Source organism: Kryptolebias marmoratus, linkage group LG16, assembly GCF_001649575.2.
Source record: "Kryptolebias marmoratus isolate JLee-2015 linkage group LG16, ASM164957v2, whole genome shotgun sequence".
NCBI lineage: Eukaryota > Metazoa > Chordata > Actinopteri > Cyprinodontiformes > Rivulidae > Kryptolebias > Kryptolebias marmoratus.
Window position 1 is genome coordinate 3,905,072 of NC_051445.1, and position 25,278 is coordinate 3,930,349.

Genomic DNA, 25,278 nt, shown 5'->3' on the forward strand with positions numbered 1-25,278 from the left:
AAAAGGTTATGCAGCAAACCAAACGTCATGAAGTTCGTAAAATAAATACAATCTCCATAAAAGGTTTTGTTAAAGTATTATACAAATGAGGGGGTAAAATATTATATGAGAGCAAAATAAGTCTATTTCAGTAATGCATTTGGAATTTTTTGCTTAATTTATTGTTACCCGAACTCTTTCTTATGGTGTTGAGTAGTTAATGGGCAAGTTCACCAATTTCAAAATAGCTCAGTTTATCAAAGCAGTCAAAATCAATTATTTTTCCTGCGACTAATAAAAAAGTCGACTTCTCATTTGTAACCTGTGGTGCTATTTGAACCGTCAGTCTTGGAAAACCAATAATCTGATCTCAAGAGGTAAAATAAAGGTCAAGTGGAAATGAATTAAAATTTAATCTTTTTCTGGCAAAAGCAACATTTTTACCAGTCAATGCTTTAATTCTTTGAAGACATAAGTGGTTTGTTTCAAGGAGACTGGATGTTCTTTTTCCTTTTCATGAGTAAAAAATTAAGGCGGAAAGGCATCTGTAGTGGATCCATCGAAGTGGCAACCCTCTGATGCAGAATGAATGCTGGTGACAGTGTGAGTCTATTTGGCTGACGAGCAGTGGGGGATGCAGGTGGGCAGGCTCAGGCTTATCTGCCAAAGCAGCCCGAGTTACACCACACCTCCTGCCTTAAGAACCGCTACGACTCAACAACCCCATGCAGAGAGAATGAGAGGGTGGCAACGTGAAGTGAGAAACGAAAGGAAAGAGGCAGAGCTATATCAGGCGCTGCAAAGAAATCAGCTGCACAAAAACAGGAGATTCTGTGAGCTATGAAGTATTGTCTTTGTGCAACAGCAGCCGTATTTATCTTTACTTGATCTGAACATTTTAACAGCAAGATCGGAGCTTCTGCTTGATAAGGATCTGTACCTTTTAGTTTTGAAGATATGGAAAAAAAGCACAGACTTATTTGTGTTCAATGATAAATGGTATGATTGCATTAAAATACAATGTTGGTCTTTTTATAAGATCTAGTCAAAAGCAAGACAACACTAAATGTAGCCAGATTTATTCCAGGGTTTTCGGATTGTCACAGCTCAATTTGTACTGAAAAATGGCTAAGGTTAGACAAATCTGCAACCAAAATCCAACTGACTTTGAATCTAAAAAAAAGTCTTTAATAATACAAGCAAAAAGTAGAATATAAAAACAAAAGGAAGAAAAAAAACTGCCCTTATCTCTTTAGCTTTAGCCCAGAATACACATCAATCCTTGTTCACCTTTATTTGTCCCATAAATACGTTTGCTCTAATCCTGCTGCATCTCCCTGACTCTGCTGTAGCTCACAGTCTCTCTACTGGGAGCCTTGCACCTTCCCTAAAATTATCTCCAGGGCTCCTAATGTGCCGACTAAGCAGCTCCAGGCTCACTGTCAGGGAGCTCTGCTGCGCTTCTGTGAGGATGTGTGAATGTGAGATTCCAGGTGTCACTTTAATTGAGACCTTGATATTGCTTTCTGAACAAAACAAGAAAATTATAGGGAAGACACAATGCTACACTTGTAAGAAGACAGCTGATTACACAGTGGGATCAGTTTGATTGAAGCCTAAAACACAGATTCAAGGTCCCTAAATGTTCCATTAATGCACCCAAGTCACGCTTTTTATGACATGAAGGGAGGGGAAACATTATCCAAACAGAATAAAAAGGCCTTCTGTCCATGACCGTCTTCTGCATATAAACAGAGCCCGTCCTTTTTGCAGTGTAACAACATTACAGAAGTCCCTCGTCTGATTGATGAAAGTGCCACGTCTGCAAGTGCCTCTTTTACATAGTGAAGAGCCTCGTCTGCAGCCCGCAATTCATCATCTGACAGCGGGACGGATGCATCCATCTTAATGCATTACAGACCCAAACAAGTTTCAGGTCATACACAGCTTCCGTGAATCCCTCAGCATGATTATAAAAAAAGATTGTTGAGATAGCTTGGATAGAAAATAAGAATACTGTCACTTTGATGTTTGTATCACTTTTCTAACTCTACCTGCATGGAGACAGACCATCAGCAAAGGCCATCAGTGTCAGATGTCTAGAGAGCTTCAGATGTTTTACCAATCTTAAAAGGATGAATCCACTCTAAATCGCACAAAACCACTGTGAAAAACAGCTCCTGGCAGTGTTCTCTACATTTCTGAGACAGCTTTGTTGGGAAGGGGATCTCCATCAGTTTTCCACATAAAGGTGTGAAATCGTGCAATGAGCCTTCAACGTCTTTGGAGGAATTTTGTCAAGTCTGATGACGCTGATAAAGCAACTACTTTATTCTTTGAAGATGTGATATCTTGGAAGTCCCCAGATCTGGTAAAGAGCAAAATTTAATTACTACTTTAATGTTGATTTGTTGGTGAAAACATAAAAATGTTAGTGTCACTTTGACTTCTTATGACTCAAAATTACAGAAAAAAATATGCAATCAATGAAAGTGAGAAAAAAAAGAGCAATCGCCTTTTTGTTTTTATTAGGTGGCATTAGAGCCACTCAAAAATATATATTTTTGTTTCCCATTTTCTTCATTGAAGTCACAATGTCGAGAATAAAGTCAAAATATTAAGTATATTGAGTCTCGATGTTGGAAAAAAAGGCATCTTTGAATAGCAAGGCCACCTGTCCACTCACATCCCGTTTAACATCTATATGTTCTCAATCTGTTGGGTCAGGCAATGATCAAGCTAATTCTTTCATTATTTCTCAACTCGGATGAAATAAAACATTTTATGATAGCTGAGCGGGAGTTGGCACTTTCAACTGCTTTGCTCAGGTGTTATCCGCAAAAGGAATAATACGAAAATTTACAGCCAATCAGAGGAAATCCTCAGCTTCAGCCCGGCGTGCAAACAAATGTCCAGGAAGTTAAACACAGGACTTTCTACTGCTGCCTATATAAGAATCGTATTATTAAGACAGATTCTGATGATCATTTTTTGACAATAAACTGGTAACCAGTAGCCTAAAAACTCAAATTGTGTTGGATTTGTCTTTAAAGTATTTATCTAATGGTATCAAAATATGTTGTGTTTGATGAGATTATAAAAGTCAGATGGCTTTGCTACTTTCAAGAAAAAACTAGAAGAATTGAACCCCATGGTGCTCCTAAACTGGACTCTATTTGCTCCTTTATTTTTTTTAATCTGACAGTTATGGGTCCACCTTTACAAAGTAAACTACAAACTAACATGCAGTATTTTATTTAAACCAGTCCGAGGTGTGGTTTGTTATTCCTGCTGCAGCGGAACTCACAGAACTTGTTAAAGTCCTTTAAAATAAAAGACTAAATTCTTCACAATTAAAATCTCAAACACAAACATGTGCTAACCACTAAAATCTCCAAACATCTGAAGCTTATAAAAATCTCTAGCATTATTGCTCTTTAGTAAAACAGATACGCCAGCCTAGACCACCAGGAATATTGAGAGTATTTAGAAAACACTCCATGTATGTCTGAGACTTTTACTGTGAGTTACACTGCAGCAGGAGAACCACATCTTGGACTGGTTTAAATAAAATACTGCACATTATTCTGTGGCTTACCTAATCTTCAGACACAAAAATATTAATAAAAAGAACAAAAAATGATGACTTCAGGTGCACAATGGGGTTCACTTCCTCCAGTTTAGCCTTGAAAAACAACTTTTCCCCTCAACATCGTGTATTTTTTTTCTGGTTATAGTATTTCCACTTTAATCTTGACATTTCAACTTTATTCTCAAAACTGAAAAAAATAAATAAATGAAAAAAACCTACTTTTTTCCCCCCTGAGTGGCCTTAATACTCCATAGTACTTTTGAAAATCTTGTCTCTGCAGCTGTAGTCTGACCACGTCAGTTTTACTGCTGAATACAGAGTGGACTGCTGTCTGCTTAGAGCCAGAGAAAGTGGCAGCTGCTGCTGTTAATTCCCAGAATGAGCCTCAAGTCAGTTTTCTCTCAGCTTTTCTCTCCACTCTCATCCAAGGCAGCCATGATTATACATAGCTGAAAACATAAACATACCTTTAAGCTGCTTATATTTACTCACCATAACTAAATACACCCTGATTGAAATCAATTTATGCTCACTCACTGTGGCTGTCATGCTCAAAAAATTTATTCTGACACAAAACAGACTAAGGTACCAAATTCACAAAGTAAAAACAACCAACAGGATTAGTTTTTTTTTCCTTTTAGGCATGCTTGCTTTCTGTTCTTTAGAGCCAACTGAGGTGAATCCAGGTGAAACTACTAAAACCTTCTCTGGCTTCAGTTGCTCTATGAAAAGTTTAATGCAAGAAAAACGTACAAGAGTTAAAAGCCTTAAAGCACAGCGGACATGATTGCAAGTGTGAGCTTACTTTACTAAACACAGATTTGTAAAATAATGCATTTCCTTCAACACAAGATCCAACTCCTGATCACAAAAGCTTGAAAACAAGATATGTCCAAAGTGGAACAGTCAAGAAAAGTAGTCTCCTGAAACAAAGTCTAGAATTCAACAAATGAGCTAATATTTCTCCCCTTTCTTACATTGCCTCTTGCTCTTGGCAAACGTGAAGGGAGGGATTGTGGGTAATTGGCATGCAGGGTTCAGCAGAGCTCTTGGACGAGCCAGGTCTCGAGCCCAAGCACAAAGCACAACGGCTTTTCTGTGCCCACAAAATTAGTTTAAAGCTGTGATTCAGCAGCAGGCTGAGACCTGTACAATGCCACCGGTGCCATCCATCATTGCAAATCCATTTCTCTGGCAGAACAACAGAGCCACACCATCACACTGCACCTCCCACATACCACAGCAGCAGGTGGAGAGAAATCCAAAAGATACGGCTTATAGGGGCACAGGTTAGTCAATACTATTGTAAATGCTTTTGAACTGATGTTTCCCATATATATTATTCTTTGTGGTTCTTTGAGTTGAATCATCTCTATGTGATAAATAGGTTGAGGGTGACTGTATGAGAATTCGTCCTAAATATTCATCTTTGTCAGAGATAGAGACACACTGCTTTTTTAGATCAGAAGAAAACAAACCATGATGCAGTTTTATCATTTATAAATCAAATAACTGACATCATAACTGGACCTTACCCAGAGCAAAGTGATTTGTTTAACTGACTGCAAAAAAACTAAAATAATCAAATGTTTCTGACGTATAACAATACTAGGTTGTCTCAATTCCTAGTTACAATCTCTGCACAAATATTTCCCATACAGTGGGATGTTGTCACCAGTGTTATGATGTGGCGTTTAAAGGACCCAGAATGCAAACAAGAAAAGACTAAATTCCCTGGGAGAGGTGATTGCTAAATTGAGGCAGGTGAACTAAGATGGGACAGGTGGGTGGGACTGAATAAGGGAAACACTGGGAACACCTTTTGAGTCAGCCAGGCGATGCCTCGGGTAAAAGTGATGATGACTGGAGGAGGGAGGAGTCTCCACTTAAATGGAGAGCAAAGTGGGAGGAGGAGTCACTTTAAATCAGGAACGAGTGATCAGTGAAATCTAAGTACATGATGTCTTTTAACAGCTGCCAACATAAATGTGCAACACAGACAAAAAATACAATCACCTACTGTTGAACACAGAGCCTGTAATTTATGATATTCAGCTAAATTAATGACTTTATTCGTCACGTTTGGATCTTGGGAGCAAAACAACATTTTGTTTATGCCAGTTGTGCGGTTCAACAGGTTGACCTGCTGGATCTGAACGGGGCTGATGCCCCAGCTGAGGTGCCGTTTGAAATTAAGCACAAACCACACCCAAACGGCTAGTCACTTTGTCGCCCAGGCTAGAGACACAAGAAGTTAAACTGGAAGCATATTGAACAAAGGAGGACGTCTAGCTGAAACTAAGAGCCATAATTACAAATTCAAACACAATCGCAATTAACTTAATTCAAACGCCCAAGGACCATGACAACCAGTTCAACTAATGCATGATAAAGGATCACGAGTCAACACAGGTTGAGTTCATTTGAAAAATCAGATTTCCTTTTCTTCTATATTTATTTGAGAAAACATACAAGCATAAAGTGACCTATTTTATGCAAACTGTTTATCACAAAGTTAAAAACAAAGAATTTACCAAACAGTAAAACAGAAATAATTTCCAAACGATAGATATTTGAATATATTTGATATTTTTGCCAACAAATACAAATGATAATGACGTTTTAAAGTTTTCAGTGGAAGTTTGTGCCAGGACTGACTCACCGCTGTCCAGCTACATGAAGGAGTTATTGTTAATTTTATTTGATGACAACAGATGGGATAAAGGGATGTCGTAAGGCGAAGTGTCAGCTGATCAAGTCTTCTCATTAACTTTCCTAGGGCCTGCAGAGAGATAAAAAAGAGGAAGGGGGTAAGGGGAGGTGGGGGTGGAGAGGATCAGTTTAATGAAGACTCCTGCAGAGAGGGTTCATCTCTCCTACGACGGGGCTCTGTGAATAAGCCTGGCAGACAGATGGGCTGAGAAACTGATCAGTGGAAACAGTCCACGGAGACCAGAACAGACTCAAACTGTTTAGTTCAGGTACATAATCAAGGGCATCAAAGAGCAGGAAATGGCACTAAAATCTCCAACAAGTGGAGGAAGGTTTTTTCCACATCAACAGATACAAATGCACAGGAGCTCATGGTCTAAACTGGAGTTTTATCAACCGTCTGACATGTATGAAGACCCGAGTCAAAAAGGACAACAGGATTAAACTTTGAAGATCTCCTCAGACCATTGAGGGAAACTGTTTGGTATCCAAGCCCCTTGCCTCCGTTTTTTTTTTTGTTTTTTTTTCCTGTGGCTGCCCCATTTTTAGTCCAGGTTTTGTGCAGCATCCATCTCTGACAGGGGTGACAACACCGCCCCCTTACTCAACACCGCCACTTTCACTTTTGTATTGCTGGAGGCTCAGAAATTCAGCCTGTCAGAGCAAGTCCTGCAACTGTCATTCCCACAAACCCAATACTCACCTGCAGTGCTGATAAGCTGACAAACACCAATATAATAAATAAATTACAATAAACACAAACTGAAACCAGGAGAAGGCGGATTTATCTGCTGTTTTATTGGTTTTTCTAGCTGATGTGCAGAAATAAAAGTTTTTTTTCCCTTTGTGATTAAAAAAATTAAGAAAATAAACAGTCACTTAATTCCATATAGTACTATAAGGATATTTACATATTGAAGTTTAAATTCACTGTTTAAACATTTACGTTTTTACAAAAATGACTAAACAAGCTTTCTCCACAACACTTGGCTTACAGAAAAAGCAATCTTTCCATTTCCACAAATAGCTGTCATGTAATCTCCCTCATGCTTCTGCATTTCTATTCAAGCATCAAGTTGTTGCATTTCACTGAACTCTGACCAATTCTTGCTGCCCCATAAACGCCTACATTAACCGTCTCTTCCAAAATGTGTTTGAACCTCCCTCTGGTATGTTCTGACTTTCTCTGAAGGAGTGCATCTCATCTTCAGATCACGGCGTTTGTCTTGTTTCTCCTGCAAACAGGCATCCTAGTATCAGCAGTCTCACTTATAAACATGGTTTTAAACAAAAGCAAGTGTTAGTGAATCCTCTTTGCAACTCCAACATGCATCATCAGTCACTGAAAAGTACGATTTTTACACTCATTCTTGTGCAGGATCTATAAATCCCAGCTGATGATATTAACACACCCAATAATGTTGATAAAAGAGATGGCACTTTATGAATTCGGTTGAAAATAGCTTATTGGCTACCGACAAACCCAACAGGCAATCAGAAAAGACTGTTTTTCACTGCTGGTTTCTGTCAGCAATGGGCCTCAGTTTTTACTGATCTTATAAAACATTTGATGTTTATATTAACAAGTATGACCTCAGAAATTAAAACTAAATTCACCAAGTATTACCATTATGACAGATGATTAAAAAACAGCAGTACAAGCTTTTATTCTTATCTGACAATCAAGCAAACTGACCAAACCCTAACCAGCGCTGAAAACTGATGGTTTCATGCATTTGTTGCTGAAAACCAAATGATGTAGAAGAGAACCTTTGCTCTTTGGTTCTACATCTGAATACAACTTTAAGAAAGAAATCAATTTTTTTTTTTATTGTTTTGCATCTTTTGTTGCTCGCAGGTCCAGTAAAGATTTGTATGATGCTGCTTAAGAGGGCATTAGCATATTGGCTAAACACCATTTTGGTGGGGGTTCTATTATTCTCCACTGCGATATGTTGTAGCAAAGATTGCAATTCAATTTGGGGTTGGGGAGGGGCTTTATCTGCTTTTAGCTTTAAATCACAGTTTAAAGCTTCAGGTTGAGACTACAACTTGCTGATTTTTTCTTTGCAGATTTGATTGTAAAACTTTGCAGTAGGTCCTACTTTGTAGGACATTTATGTGCAGTATTAATTCTTGCATCACATGCTAACAAGAAATATATTATTTTTAAGTTTTAAACTTCAACTAATGTACCTTGCATTTCAGTCAGGAAGCCCACTAGTATTATTTTAGTCTGATGCAACAACAGCAGCATGGAATTTGTCAAAAAAAAAAACATTTAAAAACTAAACTGCATGAGTGAAACATAAATAAAAGTAAGTGTTCTGATGTAGGGATCAGGATTACAGATCTAGTCTTTCGAACTCCCAATTCCGGTTATGGACTTTTGACGCCACCCTTTGACATTTGTCAAACAACTGCAACTGACCTGGCAAACAAACAGCATCGAGCACGCTGGACTCGTGTTGTTGGATCTTTGGTCCCCTGTGGACGGAGACACCTTCAACAATACAATTCAGTCCAACGCTGTTGCCATGGTTACTACAGCCTGACACCTCAGGTTGTGGCGAATAGACTGACCACAGAGGAACATTTGAGACGATGCTGGTAGAGCCTATGTGCATTGTCACACAATAAACACCTCAGCACATGACACAGGAGAGCTAGTGTAGTTTGTGAAAGTAAAAAAAACCTTAATGGACAAATATGACAGAGTAAATAAAAATAAAATAAGGAGGACAACACTGGCAGGGTATCATGTTCAGCTGGTACATCACGGAATGTTAATTAGGCTTGTAATAATGAGACTCCAGCCTCAAAAATGTTGCATCCTCACAAGGAGAATGAAGAAGGGTGCATTTCTGTCAGGGAAAGGGTGCTGTGGAATGTTTGCTCTTTTGATGGCAGCAACTGTTCTGTTCTTTACCCCAAGCTATTTCTCTTAACATTTTCCTGCTCCCTTTCACAGCCTTTCTGTTCTGCTGTTTACTCTGTGATGAATGGCTCCATTTCAAGCCCATTTTTATTTATTTATTTTTTTTAGCTGGAATAGATTACAATCTGTGCAATTGCGCAAAAACAAGATTGACCTCCAAAAAAAAAAAAAAGGGAAAAAATGAATCATAACTACACTTCACTTTTATGTAGACATTTTTAAAAATTCATTTGATTCTTTAAATGGTAGGTCTCATTATAATCCTGGTTTTATACCCTCAGTGGGAGAGATAATCACATAAAGGGCTTTGTTACTGAAGGGTTGGACATAAAGACTGCTAAAGCTTGATATTAGAGATTGCTCATGTGATGAGGTAATGTCAAAATGATATCGTAAACACTTGTGCAGTATTCCCATAGCTTCAAATGAACATGTTTTGGTTGTGATAACCTTGCTATTTTTAACAATTCGTAGAACTGCCTGGGGTTACCAGTGAATATTAAGCAATATAATTAATGAAAATATAAATTGCTGAAATAATAATTAGCTCTCTTACAATTTAACCAAAATTAATCTCATGAAGCTTGTGAACTAGAAAATGAATCCTGTCCTGCTCGAGTGAGAAGGTGAGAAGAAAAGTTGTGAATTTTAGCAGGGACTCTGGGTCTTGGCTGTGATGTTTTAATTTACAGATGGAACAATTACAGTTTCCAAGTCTGATTCCGATTTCCGGTTTTTGTAAAGCTTTGACCTGCTGATCCTGATTTTTGGCAGGCTCTGATTTCTTCCCCAGAAATATATCTGACAACATAAAATTAGCATTTCTCAAATTTCTGGGATTTGAGAGGTTACAAGAATGAAACCTAAATATAAAAAGTACTCTAGGTTACTGCACAGAGGTATTTGTACATTTTAAACCAACTAAAAAAAAAATACATACATAAATAAATAAATAAATAAATACTAGCAAATAGCTTTTTATCCCCAATATCTAAAAAAAAGTGTGCAGAATAACCAGGCAAACAATTTATAAAGTTTTTTAAGCCCTAAACTGAACAAAACAAAAAGCATAAATAATTATAAATAAATAAAAACCTCATTGTCAAGTTTTTGAATGCTTAATCTAACAGTCACTGGTCATATGAAGCTAAAAACTGTCTGATTCTGACCACCTGCCATGCAATCAGTACCTTTTTTTTTTTTTTTTACAATCAAAACTAAAGTTTATTCAAAAACTTTTCAGGTTTGGAGGTGGGGAATATCTGTCTTTCAGTTGAGTGAAATTTATTTAGATTTCATGTACTCACAAATAAAGGAAACTTAAAGTAGGATAATAAGAATCCATAGTACCTCTGTGCACACAGACACATACCAATGAAAGAGAAAAGTGAGCAGAATAAGCCTAATTGAATGGTATAAAAACGGTCCTAAATTTAGGTAGCTGCCAATTTAGATTTTGTCTGAGACACTTTGGTCAAGAACCTGCTCTTGTTAAAAGTTTTTAAGAAGCTGAAAAGTTGTTAAACTTTCTTTTACAATTATTGAGTCAAAAGGAGAGCAAAGAAAATACAAAAAAATAATGAAAACTGTGACAGAATGCGACAAATAACACAAACAAAGAAAAAAATGTATGTAGCTTAGTTAAGACCATAGACATATTAACTGTACAAGGAAAAGCACAAACAACAAGAAATGAGTTCATGATCATTACTTAACAGTGATCAAGTTCTGCACACAGCCAGAAACAAAACAAGTAAAATAAAGATTAAATAAAATAATAATAAAAAAAGAAAAGTTCTGTAGTGAAGAATTGATTCCATCTCAGAGTAGATACTTGTTCTCATCTTCTCTCCACTGATAGCAGAGAGCGTGGGAACTGCTTTCAGAGTGTTGAGCGGAGGTGGAAGACTGACCTGACTTATCGACCGGCACTCACAATGCACATCTTCATGGCTGATGTGGCCACCTGCCAAATATACTTCGTTTTAAAAATGGAGCCTACTGATTACAGAAAGCTAGATGCAGGTTCCTCTTTTGTATAGATAAAAATCAAAGACTTAATATGCTTTTAATTATTTCTGTTAAAAGTATGACATGAAATTATACATGTACCTGGGCATTTAAAAAAAAACAAACAGCTGAAATGTTGGGGTCCTGTTGAGCCTTTGTGTTCATGATTCTTAATTACAGCATTTTCAGTTAATCTGAAATAATTGTCAGACTTTGCGTCATCTCAAACTAAAGGACAGGAGGTGAATTAACTGCTTTAACTTTGAACAATGCAGAGCGATGCCATGTGCCTTTTCTGATAAACGCATAAAATGCTGATATGAATGCAAACTGTAATTACCTGACAGCATGAGTTCGATTCATCTTGAAAAGGAGTACATCTGAAAAATGTCTGACAAACGTTTCTGGCCAAATGTTTCTCTATAAAAAGGTTTTTTTTTTGCTTTGTTTTGGTTTTTTGCAGCATGCACCATAGTGTTTCTGGCGTGCAGTCAGTAAATGAGCAAGGACAAGATGTTATACATGAAACCAATATTGAGACACTTCTCTTGTAGCATCTGTGAATGGCAGCAAAGCACTGAAAAGCACCATTTCTCGACGTTGACACTGCTGATTCGAATTCCAAAACATGATATAAAGAGGTGATTAAAAGCCAATTACAGCTTTTGTCAATGAAGTCAAACGTTTCGGAGCGGGTGCACGGGTTTTGCCAAGGCAATGTCAGAGGGAAGAGAGCATCGGGGAAGAGTAGGAAAATGAGGAAAATGACAAGAAGCAGCTGGAAACAAACAGCTGAGCTGAGGCTGGATGTGTGAACGTTTCCTGCTTTGAAAAAACATTACTTCATCACCATGCAGTCAAATTATAAAAACATTGCTCTAAGGTAGTTTTCAATTAGGAATCAAATCCATGGGAAACATTGAGTGGGAATGTTTTATAATAAAACGTTAAATAACAAAGTCACCCGCCCTCTTATTTAAACGACTCATTTATGAAGTCCTACAGTCTCCCTCCTGGCCGTGTTTCAGCTGAATGGATCTGCATTCTTTATTTATACAACAATAAATTAACAAAGATGATGAAAAAAAAAGAAATTGAGAAATAGAAAAAAGTAGTCATGCATGATTTCCATGCCAAGTTTTTGATCACCCGCTTGGAGCCTGCAGGAGCAGCCCAGTTTCAGCCCTGGGAGATGGGCCGAGTCTGAACATGCTGCTGTTCCTTCATACGGAGCACCAGGCTTTGGTTTCAAAAAGGGGAAAAGAAATCACTAAAAGACAAGCCAGCAATGCAGCCTATTTAATTATTGAGAAATATGGAACTACTAGAATGCTCATTACTTTCAACTTAAGATTGTTAGAGAGCAATGAATAGGTTTGAAACAAGAGGTAATTATTGCACAAAGATGCTGAAGCAGAGAGAATCTGAGAGGAGCTGGTATTCTTCTTTTTCCACCCCGCTGTGATTAGACTCCCCACATCAATCTGCTCCATCACTCTATTTCTCCCCAACTTAACCACTAACAATCACATGAGTCAACTTCTGTGAACAATCAACAGGAATTCCACTGCACCAGTATGTGACCGTAATCAAGAACCCAATTGGGTGTTTACAATAAAGTTTCTCTTCCAAGATCTCAGGCTTTGATAAAAGCTCTGAGGATTTTAAAATTACCAGCGCACTTGTTAGGGTCACTGATTCACTGAGGACCAGATGGTCAAATGCTTGGGCTTGTCCTCCAGATCGTATGGTTTTTGTAATCAGTTGTTTTTTAGTATCATTTCCAGGTACAAGTTCTACATTGTTGAACTTTGCATTTAAAAAAAGATAAAAATATTGCCCTTTTGTGGACTCCCTAACAGAAAGTCAATATTTATAACTGCATAGTTCATTCAGAAATACCACTTTTTGCATAAAAGCATCCAAAAGTTTCTATTTCTCATTATCCATTTTAATTGGCCAAAACAATATCAGCTGACATTAAGCAAGACAGGTCACAGATCTACTCCAGGGCTAATCTTACATTGTGAGTGTACAGTACCACCTAACACCTACAACCAATTAGGAATCATCATGTCTTAAGTCACATTTGATTTATTTCATTTAGCTTCTTGGCTATCTATTTATACAGCACATAGTTGTCTGCTGCATGATTAAATGTGCATACATTTATTTTGTACAGACTAAGTAATGTGCAGTAAATGAATCCTAAACATTGTCTCGCAGTTCTGCTTTCATCTGACAGATGCCAAAGATTTTGCTGCCTCATTGAAAACCTTCGGGACCTGGAAGTGATTAAATACCTCTTTCTCACATGAACAATTTATTAACAAGAACTGAAAACAGCTTTAAACAGTGCTTGACTGGTGTTTTACACTTGCTGCAAACTTTTGATACTTTGAGTTGTCACCTTGGGGAAAACTTTAATTAGTTTTAGTCAGATTCCTGATCAGTTGGGCTAGGTGTTAACAATTATTGAAATGGTTACTGCTGAAGAATTGTAACACAACCTAACGATGTATCGTGCTATTACCAGTTTAAATAACAGTAACAGTTTTAATTTATAATTCTAACATATGAACTGTTCTGAGTTCATGTGGTTCGCTGGTTTCCCAGAGTCGAAATAACAAGTGATGGATATTTTCAAAGCAGACAACACCGGTTCAGAAAAAGTTGGGATGTTAACAGAATGTAATGATTTTCATCTTCAAGTCTTTTTAGGTTAAAAAGAGAGGTAACTCTCTAAAGAAAAACTGAAACAAATATAAATAATTCATGATGCAAACGTTGTTCTTAATAATTAGTGCCACTGATTTTTTTTTTGTTGTTTGTTTATTTGCACTGTAGTTTGAAGGAGCTGCATCTAGTAAAACTCAACAGAAAAAAACGTTTTCTGTTAATTTTTTGTAGTTGCGATGACAGCTGGCTGTTTTGGGGATTAAAGGCAAGGACATATGAAACAATTAAACAGTTAAATGCAAATTCATCAATGCTTTGTTGACTGTACTTTATGTCTGATCAAGTCCACAATTCCCACAAACTAAACAGGCCAAGAGGGCTGACTTAGTGGAGCTTAGCTATTGATTGTTACAGTCTGTTTTTTTATAAAATCAAGCTTTGGTGTGGGGTGGGGGTGAGGTAACAGGATGGGAGATGTTTATGTTGCTCAAGGGGCAAATTTGGACAACAATCAATGCCCCTGGATGAAGAATTCAGCCAACATCAGGGCAAACATGGGGCAAACCGCAGTATGTCAGAGTACAGAATGGACACTGAAAAAGGATTTTGTCCCATTTTACATGGTAACAATAGTCAGGCATCCATGGTGCAATGCAGTAAGCTGCTGAGACTGAGGCCAAAATGAGTTGGCCATAACAAAAAACTTCTCACTGCCTGCTGAGCAAAATGTTAAAAACTCTGCATGACCATCCATAAATTCTCTTCAAAGAAGAGAGTTTAACTTCAAGCTCAAGAGCTCCAGCACGGTTCAGTCCCATTAGCATTTGAAAAGGGAGAAGATGAGTGCAATATCAGGGGGAGATGGACACATGTGCCGGAAGAAAGGCACAGCAAAGGATGAGCTGATGACTTGTTGAACTTGACGCATGGATGGACTTTGTCCATCAAGAAGGCAGAGAGCTATTTAGGATTTGCCCTTAAGACAAAGCCCAGCTGGTCTCAAATGGCATTATACAGTTGGAGACCACATTCAGGCTTGTGCACAAACAGAAAAGACTGTGTCAGACTTGTAAAAATAAACTCCCATGCTGTATTTTTTATTACTTCCACCAAAGGAAGTATGACATAACATCAGTCCAATTCAAATTCTAAATAACTTTTTTTATTATTTAATTTTACTTTTATTCAAATTTGCATGCAATCTTATTTTTTTAGTAATGTAATAGATTAGAAAGTAGTAGAGAATAAACTTCAGTAACTAAACTTTAGAAATGCAATGTTTTCTTTTGTATTGCCTTCTAAATTTAGAAAAATTGGATTTAAAATAGAAAGAACAAAATGCTGATAAATTGGTAAATGTCTAAACTATTGAACAGCCTGTTTTTGCTCTATTTTTTATTATCAATATAATTTTTTCAGTATGGTAAAGTAAGTATTGAGTTGCAGTCATGATACTGAAGTATGTTCATAAATGAAACCTCTCACCAGAGCTCCATTCAACTTCAGAGACTGTCAGAAACTAATCAGTAAAAAAATTGTTTGAGACTTTCAACACTGAAAAGGAGACAGTAAAGTTTGTATATGGAATTTATTTGTGTTAACAAAACATCAAAGTATTATTATTAGTAACTACATACATACACACACCAATGTGTTGTTGGAGTCGTCATTTCTGACAATGTTTTTCCAAAAAGTTAAGCTACAGACTAATGATGATGCAATGGAAAAAAAACAAAAACAAAAAAGGTTCACTCCCTTGTGCTGTTGTGTCTGAATTGTTTTCAGTAGAACCAGTTTGTTTCCACCTCAGGGCAGGTGCTTGCAGCAAGCCCGGTAAGTAATGACACCTGTTTCCACCTGCTGGGTCGAAGGTGCTTTTTCTGCCAGCTGCTGCCTCACCTTTGCCACAGCTCCATGCATGTGCAGAAGAAGAAGAAAACTTATAGATTCACACACAACTGCAAAACCACACACACAAACCTACTAGAATATTCAACACATGTCATGGAACACTGGAGCACAAACTTTAGGTCTATGAATTAGATTCTAGGTGACAAATAAGATGATCTAAGGCAACATTTCAGGACACTTTAGGTTACAATTACTAATAAATAAGCACTGTAAAGTGCAGTGATTCAAAACTATTTACATTTTTAGGAAATGACAACAAAAAAAAAAACTTCCTGAAACATTTTAGCACAAATTGGTAAAATACTAAACAGAATTTTCTCAAATGTAAGACACATTTTTAAGAAATTAACACAAAAACCTAAGTCCTGTTTACATCCTGCTCTAAAAATGTTTGAGAACGGAGTTTAAAATTTTTTTTAATAGCTTTGTTCCTCTCAAGTCTTTTTAAGCGCCTTTTGTTTTTAACATTTAAGCATGCAACTGTATTTTAGTTATGCCATTTTTGTGTCAATTCTTTATTTGTGTTCATCCTAAACTTAAATTTAAGGATATAACTTGTCAGACTTTAAATACACTGTATTCTATGCAAAGAAAACCTTCAGAGAGCCTAAATAATTTAAAGTTGGATCAAAACAGCACCATGGTTCCAGTTCTGCTGAACAAAAGATGCTGTTGAAAACAGGTTTCTGATCAACAACCCATAGGTGGGGCAAATAACAAGTTTTAACAAGAAAAAAAGTCTGAAACCAGATATAAAACACTCCTTCAAGTAAAGTACTTGTAATCACTTTTGACTTGCAGAGCTGAACAAGCTTAAGTGTTGATCTACAAAGGCAAAAGCAGCCTGGTGGCTCGTAGACTAAAGAAGCAAAAACTTGTTGACAAGGCACTGTAGGTGTAATAGATTTGACTTTCATCCCTCGGACCTGCACAGCAAAAAAACAAAAAAATGGGTTGGTGGGTTTGGGCAGCCTTTAGTTTAAAACTCTTTTACAGTTTCAAGGTTTTGCTTGTGCCATTGTTTCTCTCACAGCTATTAACAACCTCCAAACATGTAGTGCACCCAGTCTCTGATCATTCCCCCCTCCTTTTTTCCTTCTGCCAGCTCAGTAGGGCAATCATCACAGCCCCGCAGTGCAAGAGCATCTTAGCTGTGGCAGGTAAAGGCTGGAAGAGTGTCAGTAATGATGGGTCCGCCATCCCTGAACCTTCCCAGAGCTGCTTGTTTCAGCAGTAATTATTACGGGGGAATAGTGCACCATGACTGGCTCTAAAAAGCTTACCAAGCCTTTTTGCGTGTGATGCCATGTCAACTTTTTTTAACAGTAGCCAAGGTAGTCAGATAAGTAAAAAGAAGACTTAAAAGGCAAACAAAATGTGTGAAACAAAGAGGTTGAAAGCAGACCTGGCAGGCTGTGTACCAAGAGATGTGAAGACTTGGTAAGAGTGGGGGAAAAATGAAGTGCTGTGAAGTCCACGAATATGGATGAGATGAACTACTTGATACTCTGCGTTCTCCAATCAGCTCTGTTGAGGGTGACGTTTAAAGACTGGACAGGTGAAAAGAAATACAAGAGGGCAGACAAAATAATAATGAAAGAAGATGGGCTCCAAGAGGCAGACAGAATGATTGAAAATGACTACAAACAGAAGAAGACTGATAAGTGCGTATGTCTGAAAAGATTCTGCTGTACCAAAGTAAGAAAAAAAAAATCATCATCTTGCTTTCCTGTGCCACTTTCTCCATAGCCAACCTTCAGTAATCACCTTCTTCACCCTCTCAACAGCGTCATCCTCGCCTCCTGTGCTCATCCCATCCGCCCACTCTCATCCTGTGATCTCTGAGACACACAGGTGCTTGTAAGAAGAGCGCTCAACCCCTCTGCATGGATCGGCCCCACAGAAAGCGTGCACTGATGTGCAGAGAAATTCGTGGTGCAAACAGCAGCTGTGGAGAGTGTTTCCTGCTTCTTCACCCCACAGTCGGTCAGAAATTGGAGGTCTGAGTGCAGAGGTAAAGACTGCTGAGAAAGAATGAGGGGAAAATGAACTAATTTCAAAGAACCACATGTCGTGGTCTGAAATGATCACTTTTTGGTCACATTTGACAGAAGTGATAGTAATTTCATGTCTGATGATTTTATCAGTTTGTTTTAGGTATTGGTTGCATTTGTAGTGGCCAAAAATTGCAAATGATACTTGGACCTTATTTAATTTGAATAACAATTATTGTTTTTTCTGTCCAGAGAAACATTTAGTTAGAACACCTACCACTGTTTTGATAAAATGTTCATCTATGAAGACGATGTTTGTCTGAGAATGTGATGTTTTGTCTACTACTGTCTTAGCGATAACCCAGTACAAGTATGATTGATTGTTGCGACTCTCAGTGGGAAATTTAGATTGGGAGCCTGTCCTAACCATATAAAATGAGATTCATCCAAGTAAATTCTCTCCAACTGTCAAATTTGGGGTCATTTGTTTAATTATGAAGTAAATAACTCACAAGACATTTATCAACATAAAGACAGATGAAACAACTGGCTTCAATTTTGGACAATGGAAATTAACTCAAAGCGTCAGGTTTTTGGGTGCTGCAGCAGGTGTGTGGGGCTGTACCCTTGATAGAAAAAGTCCCACCTAAAAACCTTCAACTCTGTAATAGGCTGTCACCTTTATTAAACTCCTACAAAAATTTGAATATGAAAGATATCTTGTATAAATTATTACAGTCACAATGGGCATTTGAAAATAAAAGTTTGGTAAAAGAAAAAAAAAAAGCTCATTTGCAGCTAACTTTCTACATTTTCAAATCAACTTAACCAAATCCCATTAAGTATGACAGAAATCATTGCAATGGGTACCTGAAAGGATAAAAAAAGCTCTTAAAAAAGGTAAAAGGAACTGGCCAAGCTTTACTGCTCTGCAGTCAATAAGACTAATCAGACTGATCCGCCCACATTACACCAACAGTTTCTGGTCAATAACCACATGAAGCATCAAGTGCACCCATAAACCACTAGCTTTTATTGTCAGTGGAGTCACTTCCTCACTGACCCGTGGGGGATGAGACGAGTTGATTGAAAACTTGGACAGGGAAGACTCGATTGTCTGTTTAAAGGCTACAACTAGCATTTATTGTCAATATTGATTATTTTGTCAGTTATTTTGTCCATTAATAATTTTGACAGGAAAACGACAAAAAATGAAAAATAACTGACTCCCCACAACCTGAGGAGAATTTGTGATCAGAATTGTTTTATGCAACAAGGAAAATAATCATTTAATGACTGAAAACCAGTGTTTGTAAGTGATTAAAATGATCTACAGAAATAAACTAAAGCTATTTTCATCAGTTTTTAAGATAATCTTAACACTATCCTTTAACTCCAAAACTGCTGCAACTGTTGCACAGAAACCCAACTGAGAAAAAAATGCTAATTCACAAAACAGCCATTTTAGAGCAGTTTTCACAGGCAGACGGGTAGACTTTATGTCTGTGGGTTCTGGTTAAATTACCTAAAAAGAAAAACTTTTCTGCAATAATCTAGAACAAATACAGATCCATTACAGTCTGAGCATTCTGACTTATATAAAATAAGATATATTATGTAAGGAAGTACTAATGCCATAAGATGACTAGAAGAAGAAAACTACCAGCTGCAACTTAAAGCTCGTAAATGACAATCCTCTTTGAGGAGGTAAAGCTAACTAACATTTATAAAGGATTATCGTTGGATAAAGGTTTAAACAGCTTATTGATACTGTAAACTCCCCACAGTAGATTGTGTATATGCATTTAGGTCTGAGTATTATCAGGTGTACTTTAACAATACCAAGACAGAGAACAATGAAAAATTTAAAACCCCCATGTTGTCTACTTAAAGTAATTATAGCGTTAAACATGCAAATGAATCTGTTGAATAGGTGAGATTGTGAATTAAAAGCATGGAGAAAATTGCAATCATACTTTAAAATAATCAAAGCTTTATATATGGGAACCTTCTGAACCACTACAATAATTAGGACACTTGAATCACTAATCATTTTGATTGGGAGACACAAAATAAAATATTGAGCGTCACAAAAAACATACGCAAGAAACTTTTATTTATTCTAAAATTAGGATAAAATAAAAAGAAAAAAATCAGTCTTGAACTATTTTTCATTTTAAGCATCCCATAATGTAATGTTTGAACACCTACTTTTTATACTTTGGTTTAGCCAATTCCTAAATTCTTACAATTTCCATAATTCTGAAAGCAAAATATTGTATGAAAGTAAAGTGATAAAGAATTTCAGAAGCTCAATAGTTCAGAGCCTCATTTGTCACATTTTCTGTTCTATAAAGCTGTAAGTGTTTTTAGTCGGTGACAGGTCTGGCCCATAGGCAGGCAAGTTGAACACTTTCTAAAGAGCCATACTGTGGTAAATCCAGAAAAGTGTGCTTTGGCATCATTTAAGTAAAGTATGGTAGTTAATTGACTGATCTAAATGTATTTTTTTATTTTGAAAAGCATCTGCAGCAGTATTCTTACTTAAAAACTCCATGAAAACTTTGTAAGCAGATCCAGAATAATCTAACAGATTGCATGCGCCTGTAATAAACTGACATGAAGTCTGGGATACACACCAGACAGTGCACAGATATGTTTTTATTCTAAGATTTGTGTCTAACATCTTGTGCTCAGTGTTAAAGTAGTTCACTTGTTGTTTTAGGAGATAATTGACTTTTGTAATGTTATTCACTGATGTACCTGAAAAGATAAACAGCAAAAAAGCAAACTAATCCCCTTAAAAATCTCATTTAAGGCATCATCTTTCAAACCAGCACAGTCTCCATGGGACCTTGTACTTGTATTTTTCAGTGTCATCTCAGGAACGGTAAATGAAAAGCGAAGGTGGACCCCTCACAGTCTTTGCTTGTAGTAGACCCAATTTTCTTCCACCTCCTGAAGTCCTTGTATCCCTGCAACTTTGAAGTCCAGCCAGCTTTGAAAAAGCCTGCAATCTTCCCGTCATGACCAGGCAGAGGATTATCCAAGCCCTGCAGGACCAAGTGGAAAGAGGGCTGGAGGAGGAGTAGGGCCATTCTCCACAAGTGCCATGTATGCACAAGCAGCCCTGCCTCCGGCCAGAGCTGTGAGGGATTAACAAGCTACTAAAGAAGCTGAGAACAGACCTCCAGCCCCTTTTTTCATTATTTCCAAAGAAACCAATTTACAGTTGAGATCTGGGGGATGCTGCTAATTCTTCCCACAACTGCCTCCTCTTTCAGTGGGAAAATCTTTGTTGTGTCACTCAAAAAATCCACTTTAGTGAGACGGCAAACATTTTTATACTAAAGTCAAAAAAAGTAAGCATCAACAAAGGAATTATTTACTGATACGGGTACTTCAAAAAGTAACAATTCAATGCAGAGCCGCAGAAACTAAGCAGCTAGGCTCCTAATCTCACCATCAGACTATGAGATTAGTCACAGTGGAAGTCACCCTGCAAAAGTTCATCTTTCTTGTGAACAAGGATTATTGCTATTTTATGTAAACTAAAAGCAAATGTTTTTGGTTGTAACTACTTCATAAATGCTCTGCTATAAATATATTTAAAGTAGGGCAACAACTACCTCATGGACAATGTATAACAATAACATGAATGAATCTGCACCATGCAAGCTTTCTTGATGTCACATCAAAAGAGCTAATGCAAATTATAGGTTTTATTTTAAGAGACAAAGAGATCCTTCACAAGTGTAACAATTCAGGGAGTTTATTAAGCTGAACACTCAGTATGCTCCTGAAAGCATTATTGGCAAATCCTTAAATAACACAAAATCTAACGAATCAAAGGAGCCCCACCATTAATAGTGTGTTAGCTTAAAAGTACATTAAGAAGACACAATAGGTCTCAAATGAAAGGAAAAGACAGATGCAGACACTGCTGCCTTCCCATCAGTGAGTTTTAAATAACAGGGTACTTTGTCTTATCTGTGACTGAGAAAAGCTTGAGGACTTTGGCCTTCATCCCTTTGTTGTTACGGAGTCTCTTGTGGAAACGGAGGCTTGGCGTGGGTGTGCGAGTAAGAGCCAGGCGGCCGTGCAAGCACATCAGACTGGAGCGGTCTTAATAAAGCTTCCCTCTATCCACCCTAGAGATCTCCTCACCCCAATTATACGCCTGACACCTCTACCCTCCTCTATCTCCTCTTATTTCTCACAGCACCCCCCACCCCACACTCGCAGCCCACCATCCAGTTCCCAGCTCTGATCGTGGCTCTCCTTTTGCTGTGCTCAAAGCCCCAGAGGCCTGTGCAATATCAAGCTGATGGTGGTGTTTGCTTCACTGTCTGCCGCCTGAATTGCATCAGGAGTGTAGCTCTTCTTGTATTGACATGAGATCACTACTGTGCAGCCAGGAACTATGTAAACTTCCATTTCTTTAAACAATTCCTCAGAGAGAATCAAGCAAGCAAATTACTATATTAGGAGTTTATTTATATTCAACCATTCCATCAGTTGGTTTCTAATGCTGGAATTTCAGTCCTCCAATAAAACATGTAATATTCTACTTGTGTCTTACAGACTGAATACAGCACAAGAACAGAAAAGTTCAAAAGTTGGAATACAAAAAAAATAAAAAACTTGATCTGAAAATGTGTCCCTGTTTGGAAAATTTAACCCATGTGTATAAATAGTTTACACACACAAAAAAGAAGTGATGACACAGATGATGGGATGAAGCCAGAGAGCAGAAATTGAATGAAAAAAGGTTTCAATATATTAACTCTTTTTTTTCAGAACAAATAACTTTATCTTTGTCGTTGCCATTCACGTGCACGTGGAGCATCTCGTGCAGCTTGAAGCGTGGAACGCCTTACTCTTCAGTTTTGAATTGAGAAAGCTCCCAGATGGAAAGCAAATTGTCTTAAACTACATAATTCCAGTTATGTTTGCTTTGTTTTTTAAATTTATATGAGTAATGCTTTTTTGCATTTTTACCTCTGCCAAGGTGATATTTTCAGTAGCGTCTGTCTGTGCACAAGATGACTCAAAAAGTTAGGAACTGATTTTTACGAAATCTTTATGAGACGTCAAACATGGTACAAGGAGCAACTGATTAAATTTTGGTGGTGATCTGGATCACGATCCGGATCCAGGAATTGTTTTAAAGGAACTGACAAAGTGAAGATCCTTATAGTGAGTAGTAATTGAAGCGGACAGTGACCCTTGGGCTTGGTGAAGGTTTGAGCTCTCGAACTGCTTCTAGTTTTCTAATGAACTAAAACTTTTCCATTACTACCATTCATAGTGAAATAAAGACTATCTTAGGACACGTTGCATTTACCTCAGTAAGCAGTAGAAACCTTAAGATGGAGCACGGCATGAAGCACACAGAGAAAAATGCAATGATGGTTTCTTACATCAGACCTTTTCAGTCATCTTCAACACCTGCTGCTCAATATGATAATGTAATCCTGCAATCTGATTACATCCGATGAATTGTCCAAGTGACAAAAGAGACAAAGTTAACAAAACATGAATATATTCATGTTCAACAAACTGATAACTATATGGTTCAAAAAAAAAATCAACTGTCTATGCATTTTTACACAATATGATGCTTTGCATTTAACATTTACAGAAAATTTGGAAATTCAGCAAATTCACATCCTCACATTTCCAGTTAAATTGTATTTTTTAAAGTTGAACATTGCTTATTAATTATCATAGTTTAAAATGTGTTTTTGAAGCAAATGAGCAAATTGGGCTTTGATGTACATTCAGTTTTGTCTCAACAACACTTTATTAGAGGAGCTCATGGTCTGATAAATTATTTATTGGATTAACAGAAATTAAATCAGAAAGAATTTAGTTCATGACAATTACTGAAATTGTTTTAAAAGGAGAAATATAAGAAAATATTAGATTAGGCCATTTGCGGGTTGTCTTAGTGCTTAGAGTTTAAAAATTACATTTTTAGAGTTCTGTAAATTATAACAACACTAATAGTTTGTAATTTCTTCCACTGGAAATTAAATATTTTACAATTAAGCAAAACGTAATCTCTGCAGACTATCAGAACCATTTTTTTTTAACAGCTTTGCACGCAAGTAAATGTTTTGTTTGGTTCCTTTATAAAGAATTGTTTAAACTTAAACAATGTAAAACAAAATAAATCAAATTGCAGTGAATAGAGTTAGCTGTGTTCATGACGACCAGCTGACTCAACACAAGAGTCTCTATGTTCAACACGACTAACAACAAAACAACTCGAGAGAAAAAGAAATGCAAACCACGGAATTGACACTCTTGCTGAACTGTCCACAGTGTCACTTATTTGAGACTTTTTACTGCTTCCTGCTTGTACTTTCTGCACTGTTCAAGGTTACAACAGACCTGCATCTGCCCAACCATCTGCCTCCAGCCTTCCCATGAGGCATTTTGTCATTGCTGCTCCTTGGCCCTGTCCTCTACTGTCTACAGTCAAGCTCACTTAAAGTCTTTACAAGAAAGAGAAGTTTTTGGGTGACTGTCTAAGTTTGAGACTTTTCTCCATTGTCCTAATGAAAACCAGTGATACACCTCAGTCAAAAACAAGAATATAGAAATATCCAATTTAAAACAACCATTACTAAAGCAGCGTTCCATAAATATAGATTTCTACTTAAACTCAAATATGACGCCCATTAAATACGGACATTATTTTACTGATTTTGAAATGTAATTTAAGATTACAGCATTACATGCTTAATAGTAAGAAGAGTGCTTTCACCATCAAGTTATAATCAGTGTCTACACTAAGTTTGTCATTGGAAGCTCTGAAAACATGCAAAATACCTAAAAGGTAAATAGGTTCAGTCAATACTCAAACCATGCTGTGAGCAGTGGTTTATTTTGAAAGTGCAATTGCAATTATTCTATAAAGCATACAAAGTGTTATTTCTGTAAATCTCTTTAAAGAGTAGTTCTTTAGCTGCTGCACTATAATCAGTTAAATCTAATCCTAAACTTTTAATCACGTAACATTTTGGAGAGAAACAGCATCCCTTACCTTACAGCTTTCAAACAGTCTGCTGTCTGCAGCAACCCACCAAGCGGGGAAGCAAACAGGATTGGAACAGGCTTCAGCTGCAGCTGTCTGTGAATCTAAATGAAAAATAAGAGACGAGTCTTACATGTGTGTATATCACAAACATATTGCTAAGCAGCTTGCAAGTAATGCCACCTAAGACTCTGAACACAGTCATGTTTTATTTTCCAGTAAAGGACTCCAAGTCCAAACTATGAATAACAATGACCACCCAGAATGTTGGATATACAGGTGCTGGTCATAAAATTAGAATATCATGAAAAAGTAGATTGATTTCAGTAATTCCATTTAAAAAGTGAAACTTGTATATTATATTCATACATTACATACAAACTCATATATTTCAAATGTTTATTTCGTTTAATTTTGA

The 25,278-nt window shown here is 37.1% G+C and overlaps 1 protein-coding gene across 7 annotated transcripts in view; it reads right to left on the bottom strand.

Moving 5' to 3' along the window:
* Nucleotides 1–25,278, bottom strand: part of sema6e (sema domain, transmembrane domain (TM), and cytoplasmic domain, (semaphorin) 6E) — a 147,335-nt gene that overhangs the window by 103,787 nt on the left and 18,270 nt on the right. For 4 of the 7 annotated variants that reach the window (XM_025008685.2, XM_017428621.3, XM_017428620.3 and 1 more), the window contains exon 2: nucleotides 24,870–24,964. The gene's annotated coding sequence lies outside the window, so the exon portion shown is untranslated. Of the gene's footprint in view, nucleotides 1–6,233; nucleotides 6,354–11,134; nucleotides 11,152–24,869; nucleotides 24,965–25,278 lie in introns of those variants that run through there. The other 3 variants (XM_025008684.2, XM_017428617.3, XM_037980158.1) reach the window with 2 other exon arrangements.